The sequence below is a fragment of the Urocitellus parryii genome, unplaced genomic scaffold (assembly GCF_045843805.1).
Source record: "Urocitellus parryii isolate mUroPar1 unplaced genomic scaffold, mUroPar1.hap1 Scaffold_145, whole genome shotgun sequence".
NCBI lineage: Eukaryota > Metazoa > Chordata > Mammalia > Rodentia > Sciuridae > Urocitellus > Urocitellus parryii.
The window spans coordinates 310,931-328,392 of NW_027552032.1; the positions used below are offsets into that span (position 1 = coordinate 310,931).

The window sequence follows — 17,462 nt, forward strand, 5'->3', positions numbered from 1 at the left end:
TGAGACCTGATCTTCCCGGTCAGAGTGGAGACCATCTGCAGTCCTTGTACTCTGTCTCTGAGGGGCTAGCCTGCACTGCGCCTCGGGTTGGGTGTCCAATTTGTTAGTGACTGACGAGCCCTCAGGCTTCCATTCTGTAAAGTAGGGAACTAAGCCAAACCCTGTCTACCAGGCTGGCCACACGGGTCCTGTGCGCCTCCTCCCCACTCACGTCCCACCTGCCTGGCCTCCTGCCTCCCAGGGTTCGGCTCTCTGCCCTGTATCCTCAGTGTCTGTTCTGGCGATGTCAAGTCCACTTCCTGCATCAACCTGTCCGTTCCCGATGCTGGGAGCAGTGTGCAGCACTCGCGACCCCGAGTCCTGCTCAAGGCACCCACCTTGGCTGAGATGGAGGAGATGACCACATCTGAGGACAGAGCCCACAGAGGCTCCTGAGGACCAGAGGGGGCCACAGTGCTCAGCTGGGTGGGGCATCCACTGCCAGGGCTACTGGCCAGTGGTGGCAGGGGGGCTTAGGGCCCTTATCCCATCTTGGCAGCTCAGAAGTAGCTTTGGGATGCTGAGACAGTGGCCTGGGACCAATTCTTCCCACAGCAAAAAAAAGCTGAGAATAGATGTGACCCATCATCTGGGGCCAGAAGGCTAATCAGTCCCTGGTTGATAAGAAAAGCTGTCACTCTGGCTGCCCTCTGACCACAGCCCTCCCCTTCCCAAGAGGACAGGAGATGACTCCTGTGGTGGTCCTCTTGGTGGGCTCAGCTTTCTCCTGTACAACTCTCCGGGACTTTCTAAAGACCTCAGGGGAGGGTTGGGTTTTTAAGGCACTTGCTATGAACTTTCTAGTAGATGGGAAGCCCAGCAGTGGGCAGAGGGCAGCCTAGGGTGTCTGTGGACCTCGTACCACCCCTGGGTCCGGTGCCTCAGTCGGGGATGGGCAGGGCACTGAGAGCATCGTGGCCAGGGCAGGGCTATCTGACGTGTCTGCAGGAAGAAGAGTCGCCCTGTGGGGAGGTGGCACTGAAACGGGACTGCTCTTTTTCGGAGCATGACCTGGCTCAGCTCTGGAATGAAATGGCCTCTGGCCTGCAGCCAGCTACACAGCCCCCAGGAGGGACGGAGCCACCCCAGCTCTGAGCAGGCAGCGTGCACACCTGGAAACCCAGCACTCGAGACCAGGGCAAGTGCTGCTCCCACCTCCTGCCTGACCTTCCCCTCAGATCTGCCCAGGGCAGCTCAGGCCCAGGCCGTCCTGAGCAGGCAGCTCCTGAGGGTACAGGAGCTGCTACTTGCAATAAGACCTTCAGTCTCCCACTGACACCCCCTTTCTCACTTGAGGACATTTTCATTTACTATAAAACATTTCCTCAAGAACTTGATTCTCCAGCCTCACTGTATCTCAAGGCAGCTGACACACAGCAGGGAAGCTGCCTGGCCAGACACCAGCCAGCTCACAGTCCTCTCTGTGGACAGAAGAGTCCCTCGTAGGCATGTGGGTCGTTCCACAGGTTCCTTTCCCGCTGGAGTACACAGAGCATCAGCTGGTGCTTGCGGCCAGGCAGGGTTAGTTCTTCTGAGAGCTGTCAGGTAGTGGGTTGTCAGCCCCCAGGGATGGCCGGCCTCTTGGTGGCCTGCATGGTCCCCTGAGCAGCCCTGCAGCCTTCTGGCCACTCTCGGGACAACCCATTGGTCCTGATGATTCCCTTTCCGGGTCGGAGGCTGGGCCAGGCCTTTCTACACCATGTGCTGCCCAGGTCTCTCTCTGGGCCAGCTGTCCCTTTTCCCCTGCCCTGGAGCCTCCAGCATACATGTGGGCAGGGGACCCTCCTGGTGTGTGCCTGCCAGTGCTCAGACTGCCTGCCGCTCCGCGGGGGCTTAATGCTGGCTTGTCATGGGGCTCAGTAGAAGGACCCTTCAGGGCATGGACCCTGGTACAGGTCCCCACACGGGGGACATGCTTTCTACTTGACTCAACTTGATCATCCTAGCCCACAGAGGCACACACCACCCCCTTCACCCACAGCCCTCCAACCAGCACTCCGCCAGGTGACCCTCACAGGCCTGTGTTCTTTCAGGTTCCTGTCCTGTGAGTGTCCAATCCCAGCCGGATCCCAGCTCCCCCCAGCTCAGCAGCCTGAGCTCAGCAGACAGACTTGAGGCTTCTGCACCAGACGCCAGGCACCTGTGGATGGTGAGTGATGGTCCTGTGGGGACCTCTTGAGTGAATCTTTATGATGTCTGAACACCAGCTGTTGCTAGGGAGACCCAGGCTCCATTCCTGGGGTCTGGCTGGGTCTGGCCTTGTCCCCGAAGCCTCGGGTTGTGCTGCTGGTGCTGTCTGGGACACTGGTCTTTGCTGCCCCCTGCTGGAGCACATTGGCACTGTGACCCCAAGAATAGAGTGTGTGAGTTGAGGCAGCTGTGAGCCCTAAAGGCTGCATCCTGGGCCTTCTGTGTAGCATACATGCTGAGAGATGAGACCCTAACCTGGCCAAGATTTCCCTGGTTCTCAGTCTATCAGCAGAGACCAAGTCTTATGCAGGGTGGTGCAGAGATTCTGCCTACCCCTGTCCTGAGGCCCCCGCCCCAGACCTGTCAACATATGATTCTATCAAGCGAGGTGACAGGAATGAACGGAGCTTCAGAGGCACTCAGGCAGGTGGAGGGGTGCTGGGTGTGGTTGGCAGCAAGACACCCCTCTGAGAATGGGTGTGGAAATGCTTTGAAAAGTGTTCTGTGTGAAAGGAAGGCAGTGCTGTTGATTTTAACTGGACGGTGACCCTTGTCCCTTTAGGGTTAGTTACTGTTCCTGCATTAACATTCCTTCTCAAGCTGCACAGGCCCGTAACCCCAGCCATGGGAGGCTGAGGCAGGAGGATTGCAAGTCAAAGCCAGTCTTAGCAACTTAGTGAGACCCTGTCTCAAAATAAAAAGTAAAAAGGGCTGGGGATGTGATTCCCTCAACTAGGGAGGCTAAGAGTGTGGGGTTCAATTCCTGGCACAAAAATTTTTTAAAATAAACAAACAAATAAATCAATAAACGGGTAGGCATGACTTAGCATGTGCAAGGCCCTGGGTTCGATCTCTAGTACCCTACTCCCCAAACAGTTATCCCCATTTGGCTTTTTAAAAATTAACATTTAGGGGCTGGGGTTGTGGCTCAGTGGTAGAGTACTTGTCTAGCACACATAAGGCACTGGGTTTGATCCTCAGTACCACAGAAAAATGAAATAAAGATTGTTTGTCTACCTACAACTAAAAAATGAATATTTAAAAAAAAATATGGGCTGGGTTGTGGCTCAGCGGTAGAGAGCTTGTCTAGCACATGTGAGGCCCTGGGTTCAATACTCAGCACCACATAAAAACAAATAAACAAAATAAAGGTATAAAAAATTAACATTTATTGTCAAGTGTGAGGGCTACACCTGTAATCCCAGGTGAGGCAGGAGGACCACAGTTCAAGGCCAGCCCAGATGAAGTGCATATACCTGTAATCCCATCAACTCAGAAGGCTGAGACAAGAGGGTCACAAATTCAAGGCCAGCCTCAGCAATTTAGTGAGGCTATAAGCATCTTAGCAAGACCTTGTCTCAAAGTAAAACATAAAAAGAGCTGGGGATGTGACTCAGTGGTTAAGCATATCTGGTTTCAATGCCATATACATATATATATATATATATATATATATATATATAAAGGCACAGTAGTGCATACCTGTAATCCCAGCAACTAGGGAGGCTAAGACAGGAGGATCGTGAGCTCAAAGCCATCCTCAGCAATGGTGAGGCACTAAGCAACTCAGTGAGACCCTGTCTCTAAATAAAATACAAAATAGGGCTGGGGATGTGGCTCAGTGGTCCAGTGCCCCTGAATTCAATCCCTGGTATCCCAACCAAAAGTAAAAATAAAAATTAAAAAAAGGGCTAGGATATAGTTCAGTGGTACAGCATTCCTGGGTTCAATCCCTAGTACGCCCCCACTCCAAAAAAAAAGAAAAAAATCAATATTTGTTATTCCTTAAAGCTTTTGAATGTCAGGGCCCTGGCTGTGTCTTCCAAGCTTGCAGTTGGGTTATCAGCAGGGGCTGCAGTGTCATTTGAAGGCTGTCTGGGGGCTGCAGGAGCTGCTGCCCAGACAGCTTCTCTCACGCTAGGGGTATGCCACTCAGAGCCTTGGGGACCACTGAACATCCTCACCACATGGTGGCTGCGTCCCCCAAGCAAGTGGACCAGGAGAGGGCCAGGTGAAAGCTGCAGTGTATTTGACAATCAGGTCTCAGCCATGCTTCCACTATTCATTGCACATGAGTCATCAAATCCAGCGTGTTCCCAAGGGGAGAAGAATTGAGAACCACTTCTGGGTCCAGGAATCAGAGACATGTTTTAAAATTCAGCTTTAACATTCTGGAAGTGCTTCTGAAAAGTTTGACTATCAAAATCAGAGGTGGTGGCTGCCAGGCTTGCTCTGGCACACACGGTGCCTCCCCTGCCTGCAGGCCATGGTTGACCTGACAGCAGAACTCCTGGCCATGGCAATGGGCACAGAGCCTGGACCCAAAGCCAGAGGCTCTAGGCCAAGTGGAGAAGAAAGCAGGGTCCAGATCCTCTCCCCTGCCACGAAGCCCCATACGGACGGCCTGCTGAAGACCCAGACAGGATGCCCTCCCAGCTCTGTCTCTGGCACTCACAGGCTGGGCCCTGGGAACACAGTTGGCCTTTGGAGCTCTGTGTGCCCAGCACCGGGCTATGGGCTTTATATATGTTCCCTCAAAGGAGCTGAAATCCACCCCATGGACAGAGGAGTGAAGCTCAGTGAGGTCCACAATGAGTTCCGTGCTGAGCACTGGGAGGTAGCACCAGGCTGACTCCGTGCCATGCTGGATGGACAGGGCACCTATTGCATGGTCAGTGGAGAGGAAAGGGAGCTCAGTTTGAAGACTTCCAAGGGGAGGAAGATTTGAAATGTACTCTGGCAGTCTTTTGGGGGGAGGGGGTACCTGGGGTTGAATTCAGGGGCACTGGACCACTGAGTCACATCCTCAGCCCTATTTTGTATTTTATTTAGAGATAGGGCTGATTTGCTTAGCGCCTCTCTCTGCCTGAGGCTGGCTTTGAACTTGCAATCCTCCTGCCTCAGCCTCCCAAGTCTCTGGGATGATAGGCGTGCACCACAGCCTGTCCTCTGGTGGTGTGGATCAGCCCAGGGTGTGTGTTTTCAGGCAGCTGGGGAGCTGGGGAGCACGGGCAGCCAAGGGTGGGGACCGGGAGCTGGAGAGCCAGCAGGGGAGTCTTGCTGCAGCAAAGCCTCCTCAGAGAAGGCGGGAGCTGTCTGACTTCAGAAAGCCACAGAGTGCTTGGCCCCAGGAAGGGATGCAGCTGGTGGGGCCCTGCTCTTGGGCTGCGTGAGCAGGACCCTCTGTGCAGGAGGTCCACCACCCCGTGGAGAGCCTGGCCCTGACTGTGGAGGAGGTGGTGGGTGTGCGTCGCGTGCTGGTGAAGGCCAAGATGGAGAAGTTCGCCCAGGACCAGGAGCTCTTCAGCAGCCTGAAGAGGGGGAAGGTAGGATCTCTCCTGATGGGAGGTCAGGGGCAGGCCAGTGTGGACAGGACCTTGGTGGGCCGTGAACACAGCTGAGCCCCAGCGTGCCTTCTTCCCTCACAGATCTGCTGCTGCTGCAGAGCCAAGTTCCCACTCTTCTCCTGGCCGCCCACCTGTCTCTTCTGCAAGAGGTGAGCCTTCAGTGCACCTGGCTACCAATTAACAAGGAGGAAGAGGAGTGGGCCTTCGGTGGGCAACCCACGTGATGGTGGGATATTCTGTCACCTGCCGTGGCTGTTGAGTCCTTGGGATTGGTCAGTGCCACTGAGGAGGTATTTTTCCTTTGCATCTGTTAGGGGTGGATTTGTGGGACTCAGCCTCCCCCCATGGATTCCCACAGTGGGCTTCCTGGGCAGAGCAGGCAGGGGCTTCAGTGGAAATAGGGACTTGTCTCTTGGGCATCGATTTCCTTCATGTGTTGTGGGAAGCTGCCTGGGCTCTTAGCCAGACACACAGGGGCCCTCTGGGCAGGAGTCTGCCCTTGACCTGCTTGTGGTGGCTCTGTTGGCAGGTGGGTTAGCCCTGGACCCTCCTGTTGGCCTAGGAACTCTGTGGGCTTTTCTTCTCAGTAGCAACGCCAGCCTTCCTGTAGACCTGCACGTATGTGCTGAAGCAGCATCTCCTTGGCTTCTTGAGGCCGGGAGGACACATGTGAGGGTCTCTCCTCCTCCCTCCGTGCTCCTCCCTGTGACTAAAGACCAGAAGATGGTAGTCTTGGGGAAAAGTAGGCTGAGGAATGGAATTTTGAGTTCTATTTAAATTAAACATAAATAGCCAAGGGGCTCTGACCTTCAACCCAGATGGGGTCACAGGCACCTTGCAGCTGGAACAAGATGGCGGAATGGGAAATGGTGGTTTCCAGGGTACTGTCAACACACAGGAAGCATCTAGGTGTGGGGTCTGAGCCAGGATCTCCTCAGGGCAGGAGGCAAGGCTTAGTGTGGAGGGAGGACTGGCAGCGGAGTCCTCAGGGCACAGCCGCATAGAAAGCCCCCAGAGAAGTCTCCTTGAGCCGCTGGAGGAGAGGTGCGAGGAGATGGCTAGGGACAAATCCATCCTAAGGCAGGCCCTGGCAGGCAGCCCCTGGGCCCATCTGCTCACCACTGGCTCTGTAAATAAAGCTAGTCGGAGCACACCCACAGCCATGCACTTACACATTTCTCATTTAGCCACATCTGAGATGTTCACTGTCTTGCCCTTTACAGAAGTGTCCGCTTACCTGTGTCCTAAAGATTCAGTGGAACAACCAGGCAGGGTGGCACATACTGTGATCCTAGTGAATGAAAATGGCTGGAGATGTTTCTCCATGGTAGAGCCCTGCTAGGCTCAATTCCCAGTACCACGTGGCAGGGGCACCTGCAGACTTAAAGGAAAGTGATAGGTACTCAGGGCCAAGTGTCATGTCGGTGTCCACTAGCTACCGCTGGAGTGCCATGATTTTGGAGCATGGGGTGGAAAGGCAGGCGGGTCTTGCCACACAGGTGTAGAGTAAGTCACTGGAGTCGGCATTTCTCCAGGCCTGACAGGTCATTATGGAAAGACCTGAAAGGACCAAACTGCTTCCAAGTTTCTTCATTGTTTCCCAGAACACAGCTGAAGAATGGGAATCGCCGAGTGCGGTGGTGCACACCTCTGATCCCAGCAACTGAGGCTGAGGCAGAAGGATCGCAAGTACCAGGACCATAAAGTAAATAAATAAATAAAAAGGAACAAAACATACGCCAGAAAAAAAAATGACTTGGTATCCAATCAGAGATTGCTAGGCAAACAAAAAATAAAAAAAAACAAAAAAAACAAAATTAATGATAACTGGGCTGGGGCTGTGGCTCAGCGGTAGCGTACTTGCCTGGCATGTGTGAGACACTGGGTTCGATTCTCAGTACCACATATAAAAAAGAAATAAAATGAAGATCTGTCAACAATTAAAATTTTTTTTAAATTAATGATAATGTATTGTTGAGTTTTTGGTACTAGGGATTGCACCCAGGGGCCCTTTACCTCTAAACCGCATCCCCAGCCCTTTTTATTTTTTTATTTTGAGACAGAGTCTTGCTAAGTTTCTTAGAGACTCACTAAGCTGATGAGGCTGGCCTCAAACTTGTGATGCTCCTACCTCAGCCTCCCGAGTTGCTGGAATTATAGGTGTACATCACTGTGTTTGGCTGTTATTATTTTTTAAATATTTTTTTAGTTGTTGATGGACCTTTATTTATTTATATATATATCAAACCCAGTGCCTCACACATGCTAGGCATGTGCTCTACCACTGAGCTACAATCCCAGCCCCTGTTATTATTTTTTAATATGGTGCTAGAGATGGAACCCAAGGGCTTGCACATGCTAGGCAAATGCTCCGATACTGAGCCAAGTCTGCAGCCCCAACCCAGGGGTTTGTTGATGGAAAAATCAATGTAGGACATTCATTCCAGAGGACATAGCCCATTGTTCTAAAAAATGAGTCTGGATGATTTCTCTCACTATGGAGAAGAGATGTTGGTGTATCTTTATAGAATAGCTTACACAGTACCTCACTTCCATTTGTAAATAATTTTGTTATTTGTGTATAAGAGTTTGGAGGATGAAGGCTGTATTGCTAACAGAGATCACCTCTGTGGGTGGGTAAATTGTAACACTGATGTTTGAATCTTCTATAAGAAAACCTTTCCATATAACATTGGGCATTGGACTACAAGCATGTTCAATGATGCTGGAAACTGAGCATCTCAGCAAGAGGCCTGTGCTTAGATGGTGCTTCTCAGTGAGGCAGGTCTGGCACACCCCAGTATGGATGCATGAAGACTACAGCCAGATGCACCAGGAGCAAACTGAGGGGCTGAGGGGCACTGGGTGGGAGACCAGGAGGAGGAGAAAAAGAGCCAGGAGTGAACCGTGAAAGCCCAGAGCCACCTGGCATCAGGCAGATTGCACGGATAGTTGCAGGGTCTGGGGTGGGACCCAGGGGCCTGGAGGCAGTTGTGCCTTCCTGGGTCTCTTCACTGCCTCTTCTGTTCTCTTCCAGAGCCGTCTGCACTTCCTGTAGCATGAAGGTGAGGATCTCCTAGGATCTGCAGGGTCTCTCCCAGCTGGGATGGGCATGGACCAGCGCTCCAGCCCCACAGGCACCTCACCATCACTTCCTCCAGGCAGACCCTGCCCTACACTTTCCAGGCCTGCTCGGCTTTTTAGGAAGCAGTGAGCACTCCATGTGAGGAGGTCGCCCCTCTTGAAGCCTCCTTCCTGGGAGTGCCTTCCCCCAGATCTGTCGTTGCATTTGTGGCCCGGTGACATGCAGCATGCATTCAGGTGAACAGACAGTGTCGCTCAGAATCGTGTCCATTGGCCTCAGCTTGGAAACAAGCCCACTGAGGAGGGCCTCTGCCCACCTGTTTTCACACCCTCCTCAAGTTTCACCCTCGACAGTACCAACTTCCTCCTCCCCGGTGTTGAACACCGATTGTGTCTAGGGCTCACATTGCACCCTTCCTGGTATAAAGGGGTACAGTTCCCACTCCTAAGAAGTCCTCTCTCATGGAGCAGAAGACACTGTTGGGGTATGACAGGAAGGAGGTCCTGTTGGGTATCGAGCCAAAGTGCCTGTGGGGCCTGCCACGCCTCCCTCTGTTGCAGATGAAGATGCCTTCTAAGAAGTGTGCACACATCCCTGTCTACACACTGGGTTTTGAGAGTCCTCAGAGGGCACCCACTGCCATAACCGTGAGGGCGCCAAGGAGAGACGTCTTCCAGTGTGTTCCCTGGCCTGGGTGCTGGTGTCTGTGGTGGTCAGGCTTCTGCAGGGACTTGGGAGCAGGAGCAGGGGTTGGCCTCACTTGTGTGAGGACGCCCCCTGGAGGTGTAGTTCAGATGGCTTTGGAGGGGTGGGGAGGCATAGTGGTGAGATGGAAACTGAGCTGGGGTGGTCAGGACCCAGAACTCCAGTTCCTGTCCAGAGCCCTTCTGGGATGCTTTTTGCTAGGCATTTTGCTTCCCCAGGACTCTGTGGGTTTGTGGTGGTGAAGGGGAGGGGCAGGCAGCAGGAGAGCCTAGGGGACTGCAGGGCCCCTAGGATGTGTGAGCCCTGCTGGCTCCCCAGCCTGACAGTCCTCTCTGGGTCCCCACCCGCCCCAGATCCCTGCAGGGGCCTCAGTGGCGAAGTGTGGAGGAGGACTTCCCCCACATCTACGCCCACGGCTGCACCCTGAAGGATGTCTGCAGTGACTGCACCAGCTTCGTGCGCTCCAGCTGCAAAAGTGTGGATGTTCTCAACGCCACGCCGCGTCGCAGCCGCCAGACTCAGTCCCTCTACGTCCCCAGCAACAGGACTCTTGACTTCCAGTGATGGCCCAAGGTGGCCAGGCCTCCGGGAAGGGACCTGGCTCCAGCCTGCTCCAGGCTGAGGCTCTGCTCCCAGTGCTGGGCCCGGCTGCCCGCCATGCTCCTGAACTGTGCATGGACATATACATACCAGATGCCTTTATATAATAAACACACAGCCTATATATTTATACACATGGTTTCCTGGCCCCATCGTTCATTTGGGGCCAGGCTCCCTCCAAGACCCTGGCCAGGGTGTTTCCTTTCAGGACTCCTTGGAGGAGCAGGGAGGGGAAGGGATAGATTTTCTCACTGAGAATGGAGGGCAGAAGGCTCTAGGTAGTAGAGCTCCGGGCCTCTGTTCCAGTTCTTGTCTCCACCTCAAGAGTGAGAACTGGCAGTTTTCCCTCCCCAGGAAGATGTCCAGGCTGGGATACGGCACCTGGGTTCCCAGGTGGAGCAGAGCACCCTGCCTGTCTCTGCTCTCCCCAGGGGGTGTGTTAGCCAGCTTTCCACAACTGTGACAAATATCTGAGACAAACAACTTAAAAGCAGGAACAATTTATTCTGGGTCCTGGTTTCAATCAATGGTGGCTCGGCCCCATCACTCTGGGCCTGTGGTGAAGCAGCAGCATGGTGCGCAGCATGTGGCAAAGCAGAGCTGCTTACCTCGTGGTGGCCAGGGAGCAGAGTGAGAGAAGACAAGTCCCAACAGGTCCCCCAGTGAAGCCCCACTTCCTGAAGTTCCTACCATCTATTAATAGCAGCATCGGCCTGGAACCAAAGCTTCAACACCTTGCCTCTGGGGGGCGCCTGAGATCCAGACTCCCCACCCACCTCCACCCCAGGTCTCCAGAGGCAGGTGCCCTTCACACCATGCAAAATGCATTCAGTTGGTCTCCAAGAATCCCCTGGTCTCGACAGTCTGAGCATTCCTCACAAGTCCAAGATGCTGCAGGTATGGCACACATGCCTATGATCCCTGCTATTTGGGAGGCTAAGACTGGACGATTGCACGTTCAAGGCCAACCTAGGCAACTAAGCGAGGCCATGTCTCAAAATAAAATAGCTTAGAGACAGAACACTTGCTAGTGCTTAGGATCCCATGGGTTCAATCCTAGCAACACAGGTACACATCCAAAATTCTTCTGAGACTCGGGCCAACTTTTACTGTGAGCACCTATTTAAAAAAACAACAGACCTGGTTACATATGTCCAGTATACCAATGGTACAGGGTGAACATTCCATTCTGAAGAGGAGGAGTAGGAGAAAACCACAGAAGGATCAGACCAAAGAAAGACCAAAACCCAGCAAGGCAAACACTGAGTACTGTAGCTCCATGTCTGGCACCTGGGGCATGTTGTCAGGGTGGGTGAGGCCCTAAAGGGTTTGGGCTTTGCCATCGGTAGTCCAGAGGGCCACTCTCTTGGGTTGGCTCTGCTTGCTGCCTGCAGTTTTCATTGGTAGATGAGCCATGCTCCTGGCATCTCTTAACTTCTCTCGCAGCTTCACACACTACCCTTCTGGGGCTTCATGCTCAGGTCCCAACCCTGCCACACACTGTCCGGCCCCATCACTCTGGGCCTGTGGTGAAGCAGCAGCATAGTGTGCAGCATGTGGTAGAGCAGAGCTGCTTACCTCCTGGTGGCCAGGGAGCCATGACCCCAAAACTCTTGTATTCTGCATTCCTGCAAAACCAGCATCACAAAGATGATGCCAAGATCTGCCACCAGCTCAAACAGTAGCAGGGTCCACCTGGACCGTATGGCCCTGTGTAAGCCGTGCACGCTCTCCTATGAGTTTATTCTTTTACACCCTTGAGCCTGAGATAGGTGGGGTCTGGCCGTTTCCTGAGGTGCTCTCAAATATCTTTCCTGTTGTTCAGATGCAAATGCAATGTCCTTATTTGTTTGTTTTGGTGCTGGGAATTAATTTAGGACCCTCCTACATACTACCACTGAAATACAAGCCCAACCATTTCTTATTTTTAAATTTTGAGACAGAGTCTCACTGAGTTGCTGAGCTGGTCTTGAACTTGCAAACTTTCTGCCTTAGCCTCCTCCCAGGTAGCTGGGATTACAATTGTGCTTCTTTAACTTTTTTTCCCCTAGTACTTGGAATTGAACCCAGAGGTGCTCTACCACTGAGCTACATCGCTAGTCCTTTTTTTGTTTGTTTTGTGTTTTGAGACAGGGTATTGCTAATTTGCCCAGGCTGGCTTTGAACCTATAATATTCCTGGCTCAGCCTCTCAGGTTGCTGGGATTATAGGTGTGCACCACTGTGCCCAGCCTGGAATTTATTTATGTTAATGAATGAATTTTTGTGATACATGGGATTTAACCCAGGAGAGCTCTACCACTAAGCTACATCTCCAGCCTCCTTTTTAATTTTATCTTTTTGGGGATTTTTTTCAGGGTAGGGGTACTGGGGATTGAACACATGTGTGCTTTACCACTGAGCCATGTCACCAAACCTTTTCATTTATTTATTTTTTTAAATTTTGAGACAGGATCTTAACGAAATTGTTGAGGGCCTCACTAAGTCTCCTGAGTCATGGGAATTACAGGTGTGTATCACCGTTCCTAGCTTATTCTATCTTGAAACAGGGTCTTGCTAAGTTGCCCAGACTCTCCTCCAACTTGCAATCCTCCTGCCTCAGCCATCCAAGTCAATTGGATCAGATGTCTATGCCACCGTGACTGGTTTGGCTTTGTTTTAATTTAAGTCTTCAGCAATCACAACTTCGGTGGCCCAAATTACACTTGGTTCTTTTCTGGCCAAACTGCAAGTTTTTCAAATCTTTCTGCTATGTTTTTTTTGCACACAATTCTCATGACAACCCTGGCTAAAATCAGCCAACAATGCCCATGCTGTAGCTTGAATGCTGTGCTTCCTTGAAATTTCCCCCACCAAAAAAAATAAAAATAAAAAAATAACACTGGTCCATCACCTTTAAATGCAGCCTCACACAGTTTCAGGGCATGGACAAAATGTATACAAGTTCTTTGCCAGAGTGTCATCCGTGTGGCCTCTGGTCCAATTCCCAACAGTCCTTGTTCACCTGAAACCTCATCAGTGTAACAGGGAAGGAAGGTTCCACTCCTTGTCACGCTCCACAAAAGCTCAGGAGACAGACTGCTGAAAGGAAACAGCCTCGAAGCCAGCTTTGTCTCAAATCTCCATCTCTGGGGGCGTATGAGAGCAGTTTTTAGAGGGGAGAATAAGGGCACAGTGGTTCAAAAGGCAGAAAATCCCTTTTCTAAGAGCATGCTCACCTCTGTTGCCTCCTTATCACATTAAAGGGAACCTTGACCTCCTGCGGTCAGTGTCTGCATTTTATTTTTGGATTGACAATTACCTTTTGAGCTGAGGTGAGGAAAGACTTAGCAGAGGGCTTTCTTTAGAATTTACAATACCATGAGAAAGAGATGGGGTAGTGTAGGGATGAGGTTGACAGAGGAGGAGTCTTTAATGTCTACATTCCTATCAGCATTCTAGCTAATGTGCTCCAACCATAATTGCCCATTATTCTCAGATTATGGCACTCTAAGCTTTTCCTAGAATGCTTCTCTTAATTTTTAAGTTCCTCCTGGAAACCAGCTCCAGAGGCTCTGACCCCACTGTCCCACACCAACTCTGTGTGCTAGTCAGCTTTCCACCACTGTGATAGACTGCCTGAGACAAACAACTTAGAGCATGAAGTATTTACTTTGGTCCACAGCTGTCTCTGCTGTTCATACCTCTTGTTACTTTTGGATCTGCAATGTCCCCCGAAGTCTTGAAGCTTGGTCCCTAGGTGGTGGCACTTTATCCAAAATGGCTTGGCCCCGACACTTTGGATCTGTGGTGAGGCAGCACATCATAGTGGCGAGCACACGGCAGAGCAGAGCTTCTCACCTCATGGTGGCTAAGAAGCAGAGAGGGAAAGAAGGAGCTAAGGTCCCAGTACCCTCAAGGACATGCCCCCAGTGGGCCACTTCTTCTGAACAATCCCACCTCCTAAAGTCTCCACCTCTTCTCAATAGTGCCACCACCTAGGGACCAAGCTTCGAGACTTTGGGGGACATTCAGATCCAAAAGTGACAAGAGGTGTGGGCACCAGAGACAGCTGGGAAGGCTCTGAGGATTGGGATTATCCTGGGAGGCACTCAGGCACCCTGGGTCTCCATCTGGGAGGCCAGAGGCCAAGCCTGTTCTCTGACTCTGCCCCAGTCATTCTTCCCTCCAGGCCCTACCACACCTGGTTCCATCCTGACCACTCACTCCTCGGTGGCCCCAAGGGCCCAGTAACACTGGGTGGTCCTAGTACAGGGAGAAGCAGCTCTGTAAACAGGTGCACATGGCCACTCTTGGCCTCACAGCCTGGGATATGTACAAAGACTGAGTTGTGGCAGTTAGTATATTTTCTCAAGGTGGGAACTTGGCTCTGAAGGACTACCTGTCTTTCAGGACAGAGAAAGTCCTCCCTGGCTCCACTATAAGGGTGCCCATCACAGAATGAGGTTCCAGGGCCCACTTCTGTCCATAAAACCTGGTCATCTTAGAGTTGCACGCAGAAGAGCTGCTGAGGTCACTGGCTGCACCTGCTGGTCCAGAGGACCCTTTGGTCTCATTTCTCAGCCTGTTGCCCTCATTCTCCAAGGAGATGATGTGCCTGGGGCTCATGGGAGCTGGTGGCTCCAGGCAGGCTCTGTGCTGAGCACCTTCCTCCTCACACACACCCTGAGGTGGTATGGTCTTCACTTCACCTTTCAGATGAGGAAAGTGAAGTATCTGGATGCTCACTCAGGAATATGCTAAGACCTTAGCCGAATCCTGTTGACTCCAAGTTGTAACATCTGCCCAGGGTTGGAGGAGACCCAGAAGGAATATGACTGGTAATAGATGGGCTTGTGGGAAAAAATATTCCTATCATTTGGGTTCATGAAGTTCAAACACATAAAATTAGAGCAGCCAATAAAAATCACCAACTCCCACTACTTTGAGCCCCCTCACAGACTGCGTATACTCACATTTTTTAAAATTTATTTTTTTAGTTGTAGTTGGACACAATACCTTTATTTTATTGTTTCATGTGGTGCTGAGAACCGCTGAGCATTGGATAGCTCCTTGTCCCCATATTTTTATTCCTGTTTAAAATTAAGAAAACATGCAGACAGGGTTAGGAATTTTCCTGTCAGAACTGGTAATAAAAAGATTATGTTTAAAATTAATAAAAGTTACAAAGCTCATGTTTGTGCAGCACTCTCAAGGGTAGATGTTCCTGGGAGCTAAATACTATTGCCATTACTTCCTGATTCTACAGATGCAGAAATTGCACCGGGCAACACATCTGTTCACATTGCCAACCATGGGTAGACCCAGGTTCTGATCCATACAAGCAATGAAATCCCTTGTACAAATAGTGGGAACATATCTTGGGCTGAGCTCAGGGGAGCTGCCTATAGCACCCACACAAAGCTCTTCCTGAGACTACTCAGGCAGTGAGTTGCAAGGCAAAGTCAAGGAGAGCAACCAGTACTTCGGTCTTCAAAGCCAGCCTTAGCAATGGCGAGGAATTAAGCAACTCAGTGAGACCCTGTCCCTAAATAAAATACAAAATAGGGCTAGGGATGTGGCTCAGTGGTCAAGTGCCCTGAGGCCCTGAGTTCAATCTCCAGCACCAAAAAAAAAAAAAAAAAAGGATTTGAAGGAACATAACTGACAGCTTCTATAACTCTATAACTCCTATTCCAGACTCCTTCAGACTGGTCTCTAGAAGTCTTCAGTCATTGCCCAACACTTCGCTTGTCCCTCCACACAGAGTAACTCAAGATCTCCCTTCGCGCTTTGTGGGGTGGAAGGGTGTCTGGGAATCGAACTCTGGGAAGCTTCTCGGTTTAGATGTGCTCACTCCTATTCAGTAGAGAACTATCTCTTTGCAGCGTAGAGGCTGGCTGACAGGGGGCGCGGAGCCCACGACACACAGGTAGACCCCATGAGACACGCGGTTGCCAGCAGACCGTCCCCTTGACCACCCACATGCCACAGTCGCCCGCCTGCGCGCACTCCTTCCTCCCCTACCCGCCTACCAGGGCCTCCAGCCCTCTGGGTCTGGGTCTAGGCCAAGGCTGCGGGTCTCTCTGAGCCTATGCGCCCCAGGCCCCATGACAACAGGTCATCTGTACCCAGCACACTCGAAAACCCAAAGCACTGTACGCAAGGGCTCCCAACTCTCACCTGGAAGCGCCTGCACCTTCTTTGGTGCTAATGGTGACAGGGAAGAAGTTGCGGAGAGCCGCAGCGCGTAGGCGCCATGCGCCAGCGTGCCCTCAGTGCGCAGGCTCACTGGCCGTTCTTTTCTGCTCTTCCTTCTCTTTCTCTCTAGACGTCAGGCTGTCGGGTCCTGTGTCGCACCGGGCCCTCCAGAGGCTGAGGGGGGAACAGCTCGGCCAGGAGCCCCTCGCCCCGGCGCCCTGCAGTTTGTCCTCCATGATGATGATGACGCAGAAGAAGGACCAAAACGGGGTGGGGGGGGCCTCAGGGAAGGATGGTGTCCAAGTCAACAACCGGTTTGAGCTGGTGAGGAGCCGGTCAACCTGTGGGAACTGGCGGCGGGGGGCGGGGGGGGCGGAGCGTGACGTCATGGGAGGGCGGGGTGGGTGTAAAGTGGGGTCTGTACTGTGGTGAACTGGTGGGCGGGGTCTTGATGTCATGGGTGGGGCCGGGCTACGGGCAGCTCTGCAGTGGAGAGGGCGGGCCATGACGTAAGGGGCGGGGCTAGGGAGGGACCGGGGCGAGCGGGGACGGTGTCGAGGGCAGGTAGGGTCGCAGAGGAGAAGGTGGGGCTGTGCCGATATGGGGCGGGTCTAAGGGCCAAGTAGGCGGGGCGAGCAGTTAAGGGCCCAGGTGACGATACTGAGCTGCATTGGGCAGGGCGGGGGCTTCGCTAAGAGGGTGTGGCTCTGACCTCCAGGGGTGGGACTAAAGGGGAAAGCTGGGGTGGGTTGACGAAATTGAGCTACAGCGGGGAGGGTGTACGGTGGGAGGGGTTGTGGCGGGCAGGACCGGCTAAGGGGGTCGCAGTGAAGGGGATGAGTGATGGGACTGCGCTTCTGCAGGGAGGGCGGCTGCTGCTGTGGGGACGGTGGTGTGTGATGTTAGAAGTGAGGCTGGGGTGAGCAGGGGCGGCGTCAGAAAGGAGGGGGTCCCCTCATTGCAGAGGGGAGGGTGGGGCAGCGGCGTCCAGGGACAGAGTGCCAGGGCAGAGTGTGGCTGTTGACTGCGCTGCAGTGAAGGGGTGGGGCAGGGCTTCCTGATTCGGGTCATCCTAGATTTCATAGTCTAGCATCTCCAAAACCTTTCGGTTTATTCATAACACCTCTGCCTAACCGGGGATGTTGTATCTTGCTCCTTCCTGCCTCCCTCACCTAGGTGTCCCCTACAGGGAGGTAAAGGAAAGTGAAATGCCCGCTGGTGCCACAATGTTTTCCCCTTAGCACGGGCCTCATCTGTAGTTTCTCGTTTGTATGGGTTATCTGATAGTGGCTTCTCTGAGCTGGCAGGTAGCATGAC

The 17,462-nt window shown here is 52.5% G+C and overlaps 2 pseudogenes; both read left to right on the forward strand.

Moving 5' to 3' along the window:
* The window catches only part of LOC144251652 (protein spire homolog 2-like), a 30,449-nt pseudogene extending 20,519 nt beyond the window's left edge, over positions 1-9,930 (forward strand).
* A 6,273-nt stretch (positions 9,931-16,203) lies between these two features.
* The window catches only part of LOC144251653 (ribosome quality control complex subunit TCF25-like), a 29,281-nt pseudogene continuing 28,022 nt past the window's right edge, over positions 16,204-17,462 (forward strand).